This window comes from Hyaena hyaena, unplaced genomic scaffold (assembly GCF_003009895.1).
Source record: "Hyaena hyaena isolate Hyena2069 unplaced genomic scaffold, ASM300989v1 scaffold_440, whole genome shotgun sequence".
Classification (NCBI taxonomy): Eukaryota; Metazoa; Chordata; class Mammalia; order Carnivora; family Hyaenidae; genus Hyaena; species Hyaena hyaena.
The window spans coordinates 870881-876880 of NW_024081072.1; positions in this window are offsets into that span (position 1 = coordinate 870881).

Here is a 6000-nt window from a genome sequence, read left to right on the forward strand (position 1 = left end):
CCAGATGAATTTTCTACCATATCCATAGTATGACCTCTGAAGGTCCGGAAAAGAAGGCAGGAAGCCAAGGGAAGTCTAGCAATCAGCTTCTTATTTAAATGGCTATGGAAGCATTTGCCTGACATTTCCCTTCAGAACCTTCTTCCCTCTGAGTGTGGTGTTTCAGGCTGCAAGAGGCTGCCTGCTGGAAGTCTCCCTACTGGGAAGGTTGAACAACTAACTGAAGGATTCTGGTTCTGGAGTTCATTGCAATATAGCTACACAGTGGAAACTTTAGCTCAGGATTCATCACCTAGTGCCCTTTGGGGGAAAACACTGGGTGCATATATTTAAATCAGCTTTATTGAGATGTAATTTACCTGAGGTAAAATATCCAATTTTTTAAAGTTTATGTATTTATTTTGAGAGAGAGAGCGCAAGTGGGGGAGGAACAGAAAGAGAGAGAGAATCCCAAGCAGACTCCACACTGTCATCACAGAGCCTGACATGGGGCTCGAACTCATGAACTGTGAAATCATAATCTGAGCTGAAATCAAGAGTCAGACACTTCACCATTGAGCCACACAGGTGTCCCAAATCTGCCAACTTTAAGTGTACACTCAAATGACTTTTGGCAAACACACACACTTGCATAAAAGGCTGCCACAATTAGGATGTAAGACATTTCCATCACCTCCCCAAAGTGCTCTTGTGCCCTTCTGTAGTCAGACCCCACCCTCACCTCTTAGTGCCTGCCAACCACTGATCTCTTTTCTATCTCTATGGAATCATACAATATGTAGCTTTTTGAGTCTGGCTTCTTTAGGTTGAAAAAGAGAACTTGTGGACTGAAATTACCCCAGGGGGTAACTCAGCATTGCTCTCAGGGTTCCCTACATTTTTATTATTTTGGGGAGAGCTGTGATGACCTCCTTCCTTCTACATGGTCCCCCTTGGCCTGAAATTGCCATGGGAAGGACCTAGCTCTGGGTGTCAATCAAACCTACCTAGCTGGCAGCCATGCCCCAAACCTAAAACTTCTTTGTCCTCAGCCTTAGTCAACATTTGTTGACTCTACCCTTGACCTGCAAGCATCTCTACCCAGATGAGTCCTGATCCTTATTAAAGATGCACATGGGTAAGAGCACAAGATTTGGAGTCGAGCAAAACGGTGACTTGGTTCTGCTGCTTACAGGTGGTATGGCTTTGGGCAGTTTCCTTAATTTTTCAGACTCAGTGTCATTCTCTGTATAATGGAATAAAACCACCTACCTCAGGATCCTGTTGGGTGAATTAGATGATAGTAAATATAGAAAGTGTTCAACACAGTTTTCGGCACATGTTCTACCCTCAACAAAGAGTTGTTATCCTTGTTTCTCATTCTGAAATTTAGGTCATTGGGTCATTGGGTTGATGAGATACAAAGCTCCTTGGGGTCAGAGTTTACATCTTCTCCTCTACAAGACTTGTTGTGAGTAGGACCTCTTCAAGCAGGTGCCATTTTTCTTATGAGAGTTCTAAAGGCGGGAGCACTCTCTCTCTGTCCTCAACTCCATGAGTTTACCTCAGAGCCGATGTTTGTTGCGTTCTGACATCAAAACACAGGTTGGCACCAGCAGGAGGACCTGAGGCCCCTTTCCCTTTCTTTTGAGGCCCTGAAAACCTCAGTGAAGGCTAGCTTTCATCAGGGGTGGGACAAAATAGATGCACGCATTCTGCCACTTGCTTTGTTGTAGTCAACAAGGACATCATCTTCTCAAAACAGGGATGGGTATCCATTTTGAACTTTACTTTTAGTACAGTTTATTTCTCTTTTAGGGTTTGTTTACATTGCCAATCTGAAGAATATCCTTTCTGTCTCTTCTTGATTCGTGAGCCACTGAAATGGAAATGGCAGTGGATGGACCAAGGGTGACTGTGTGGCTGCCTTCAGGATGATGTTAGGGAGGTTCTGGGCCTGCGCCCTCAGTTCATCTCAAACAGATGTCACACCACGAGGGATGATTAGCCTCCCGGGCTCTAGAACATTCCGAAACAACAAAAGGGTAAATTGTGACACATCAGAAAATAAAAGGCAGGCACGTTGGTGAGGCACACTCCCAGCCAGTGGGACAGACCAGCTGGCCTGGCTAATCGATGAGAGATGCTATTTGAGTTGTCAGTTCAGTTGCCAGGCCTCACATCTGTAGCTTGGGATGTGCCCACTTGTCTCTGAGATCTGCATCTGCTCCTGGAGCTCATTCAAAGGGAACGGCTCTTAGAATCAAGGTCCACTGTGGAAAAAGACGGCTTTTAATCTGCCCAGCAGGAGGCTTCTCCTTGGGTGCCATCTCTGGACCTGGAACCTGAAAGGATGGTTTCTTGGGCCCCAGGCCCTCTGCGGAACATTAAAGAAAGACCTGTGTTTTGCTTGGGGGCTTCTATGTGGCTTGTCTGGAGCAGGTGGAGGAGGATAAGGATGGGATGATGGCATGGGCCAGGCTTTAAATGACATCAAAGGAATTTCATTCCTGAGGCTTCACTCGGGAAATTTAAACTGACTCCAAATCTTTTTTTTTAGGTAGATTCTTCCAGCTCATGTGTTGTTGTTTTTTTTTTTTTTTTGTTTTTTTTTTTTTTACAAATAGTTTATTGTCAAATTAGTTTCCACATAACACCCAGTGCTCATCCCCACAAGTGCCCAGCTCATGTGTTCTTTTTGGTTGTGCCTATAATGTTTTTATGTATTGTTAGTGACTTACTCTGAAATCAGGTTACTGATTTCAGCTTCGTAGCTGATATCAGTCGGTTCAGTGCGGAAGCAGAAACAGAAACGTCTTTTAACTGAGGTGCTGCTAACTGCCATATTAAATAAACTGCAGGGCCTTAGAGACTTACCACAATAGCAGAGTTTTTTTTTTTTTTCTCCCTTATTCAGTGGCTGCTACTTTCACCATTTTGTTCTTGGTCATGGTGTCTATAACATCTTTCCCCCACCTCAAAGACTGGTGCTGATTTTGCCTAGTGCCATCATGATGGCCAAGAGCTTCTCTTCCAAACAGTGATGCAGGGACCCAGTCTCATTCTATTCCGTCCTGTGGCTCCACTGTCTCCACATGTAGCTTTCAAGGTCATTGTGCTTGTCTGCATTAGGCAAGTAGAAGGGAGAAGGGTCTGGAGGCTTTGAGGTGTTGGCTGTTTAGCTCAGATCTGAAAGTGGTGTCCAACTGTGATGGATTGTGATGGGTCCCAGTCCATTAACAAAGGGTCACACCTAATCTTAAGGAAGGCCAGGAGACATACAGTCTAGTTGGGTACACAGGAGAAAAGAAAATGCACTGGGAAACAGCCAGACAGTCTGCTTCACCACTCTAGGTATTGCAAAAAGCATGTAACATAGAGAAGTAAATGCTTACAAAAGCCCTGGAAAGCCTGGAGGCATGACAACTAGAGGCTGTCATTTAACATTTGGCTTTGAGGTCACATCTTTTGTCAACTGCCCCTACCTCTGGTGTCATCCTTGCACCCTCCGAAGTGGGACCAGCCATCGGCACGTGGAGCCCATTTGCTGCCAACCCTCACCTCTGCTGGTGCCCACTTACCCACGAGCCCACTTGCAAAGCCTTCCACCTTCCAAAGCTCATGCAAGTGGGTCTTGTTCACTGAACCTGCACGAACCCAGAAATGTACCTATACTGGAGACTGGGAGATGTGGTTTCAATCTTCCTTTCCCTGGGATAAAGGGAAGATGATAGAAGTTGGAATTGATACCAGTGCCTATAGACTATCTCCGGCACAGCAGCCTTGTTCGGTGACCACTGCTTTCACCATTCTTGCTGTTCCCATTTTGCCTCTGGTCACTGCTTTTTTTTTTTTTTTTTTTTTTTTTTAGCATGTCCTTCATCATCTCCTGGTCATTCATCACTATTTTTTTTTTCATGCTCACTCCCAGTGGTGGCTTTGCCTGATGCTGCCATAATGGGAGACTTTCTTCTCCAACAGCGGTCAATCTGAATGAACTTTCAAAGGGAAGCTGGCTTTTACAACTATATAGTTCCTCTGCCAGACTCCATCAGAGATATTGGACTGGTACCAACATCAAAGGTGAATCATCCTAGGGATCCATTAGTATCCTATGAGAGGCTCTTAGTTCTCTTTGTGGGACCATCTCGAAACTTCTAGAACTTGGGGTATACCATGTCTCACATTCTCCCCCAAGATGATATTTCCCTCCACTGACTTAGGGGGTCCTTGGCTGACAGGCTGACTTTGGGAGGTGATGCTTTATCCAGAACTCCTGAGATGGCAGTGCAGATAGGGACACCTCTCCCCGACCCTGATGGCCTTTCACCAGGCTCTGATCTGTTCCTGAAGAGAATCATGGTAAGGACAGTAGCATGGTGTTCCTTTCCAATGATAACACAGCTTGTCGCTTTTCTCAGAGCCATCCTGGGCAGGGCTGCACCACAATAAGTTCCACAGTCCCACTGAGACCATCTGCTGCTTGCTGGAGTCCGGGTGACAGATTTTCTAGAAGGATCTCAGAAGTCAATGAGTGAAGGCAGAACTGCCCTGGAGAGGAGGAATTCTGGCAGCAGAAGCTCAGGGAATTAGTTTGGAAAAGAAAGTTTATAATAACAGTGTTCTAGTTCCTGCTGAATAAAACATTCACAGAGCTTTTCTTCTCCCAGCAGAAAAATAAAATACTCTGGTGGCAATAGAATGGTTGTTCTGTTTAAATGTTGTTTTTAATAAAACTCAGATGGTAGCAGTCATTTGACCTCTACACTGCTCCCCTCCTGGTCTTGTGCTGGGTCTCCCTGGGGTGCACATGGGACATCATGGCCTGGGGCTGCAGGGAGGCTCTCGTGGAAGCAGATGGGGAGAGAGTCATTTGAATGAATGGGGCATAAGCCCGGAGAAGGTACAACCAGCTGCGAACAGACCAGTAAATATGGCTGTTACGCATCTGGAAGGTAGTTCTACAGCGATACGGCTAATGGTGCTGGTATTTAAATGGCCATTAGTAGACTTTGGATTTCATGCACCCAATTCCGAACCCCCCGCCCCCCGCCCCGAAGCTCTGTTGGTGCTGCTCTGCTGTCCTGTGTCTGCAGGCCAGCGGCCGCAGAGCGCTGGTTTGCATGGCTGTCTTCTTTGCCTGCGGGGAGAGAAACTTCATTTTTGTCAGCAGGAGAGAGCAGATTCTGGAGTGGTCCCCGGGACCATGGGGCATCTCAGTATGGTAGGGAAGGATAGGATTCCGTAGGCAAAGGGGGAGAAGCCAGGGCTTGAAGGTCCCTGGGTGTCGGAAAAACACATATTTTAAAACATTTCTCCTGGGAACGTCTGACCCCGAGCAAACTCCCTCAGGCATAAAGTTCCTCTTAAGAATGTAACAGACGCCAGCTATTCCCCCTCAGGTTCCCCTCAGGAATTTGACAAAAGACCTAACTAAAAATAAGTAGACCATAAAACACGTGACCCACAAGGAACAGTATGGTCACAGACCACCCCTCATACTGTTGTGTCCGAATCGTGAGTCCCCAGAGACCACCAAGGAGCCGACACCGATGCAAGTACATAAGGGTCTTTATTACAAGCTCAAGCAGGGGTTCACCCGTCAACCGGCGCAGCGGCAGCAGGGTGAAGCCCCAAACAATAGCAAAAAGAATTTTTATGGGGTAAGGGACGGGGGTGTTACAGTGCACACATAGTATGTATAGCATCATCACATAAGTACCAATCATAATTGTATAGTGCCCATGGTAACAGTTTTGACCATTCAGTATCTGTGAGGTGTCCGTTACTTTCGGCAGGACCCAATCATGACCTTTGAGAATCTTTTGAAAATGACCAATTATGAGATGAGCTCAAAGGGCCCACGTGGGGTTTTAGGCAAGCGGTGAGTGATTAGCTAGTTTGTACAAAGTAACTGTCTATAATCTTCAGTTCCTGACTCAGACCACAGGAATGTTTTTAACTTCTTTTGATGGGCTGATCTGAGGGTGGTCTGAGGGTGGCTTCAGCCTTGAGAAATCT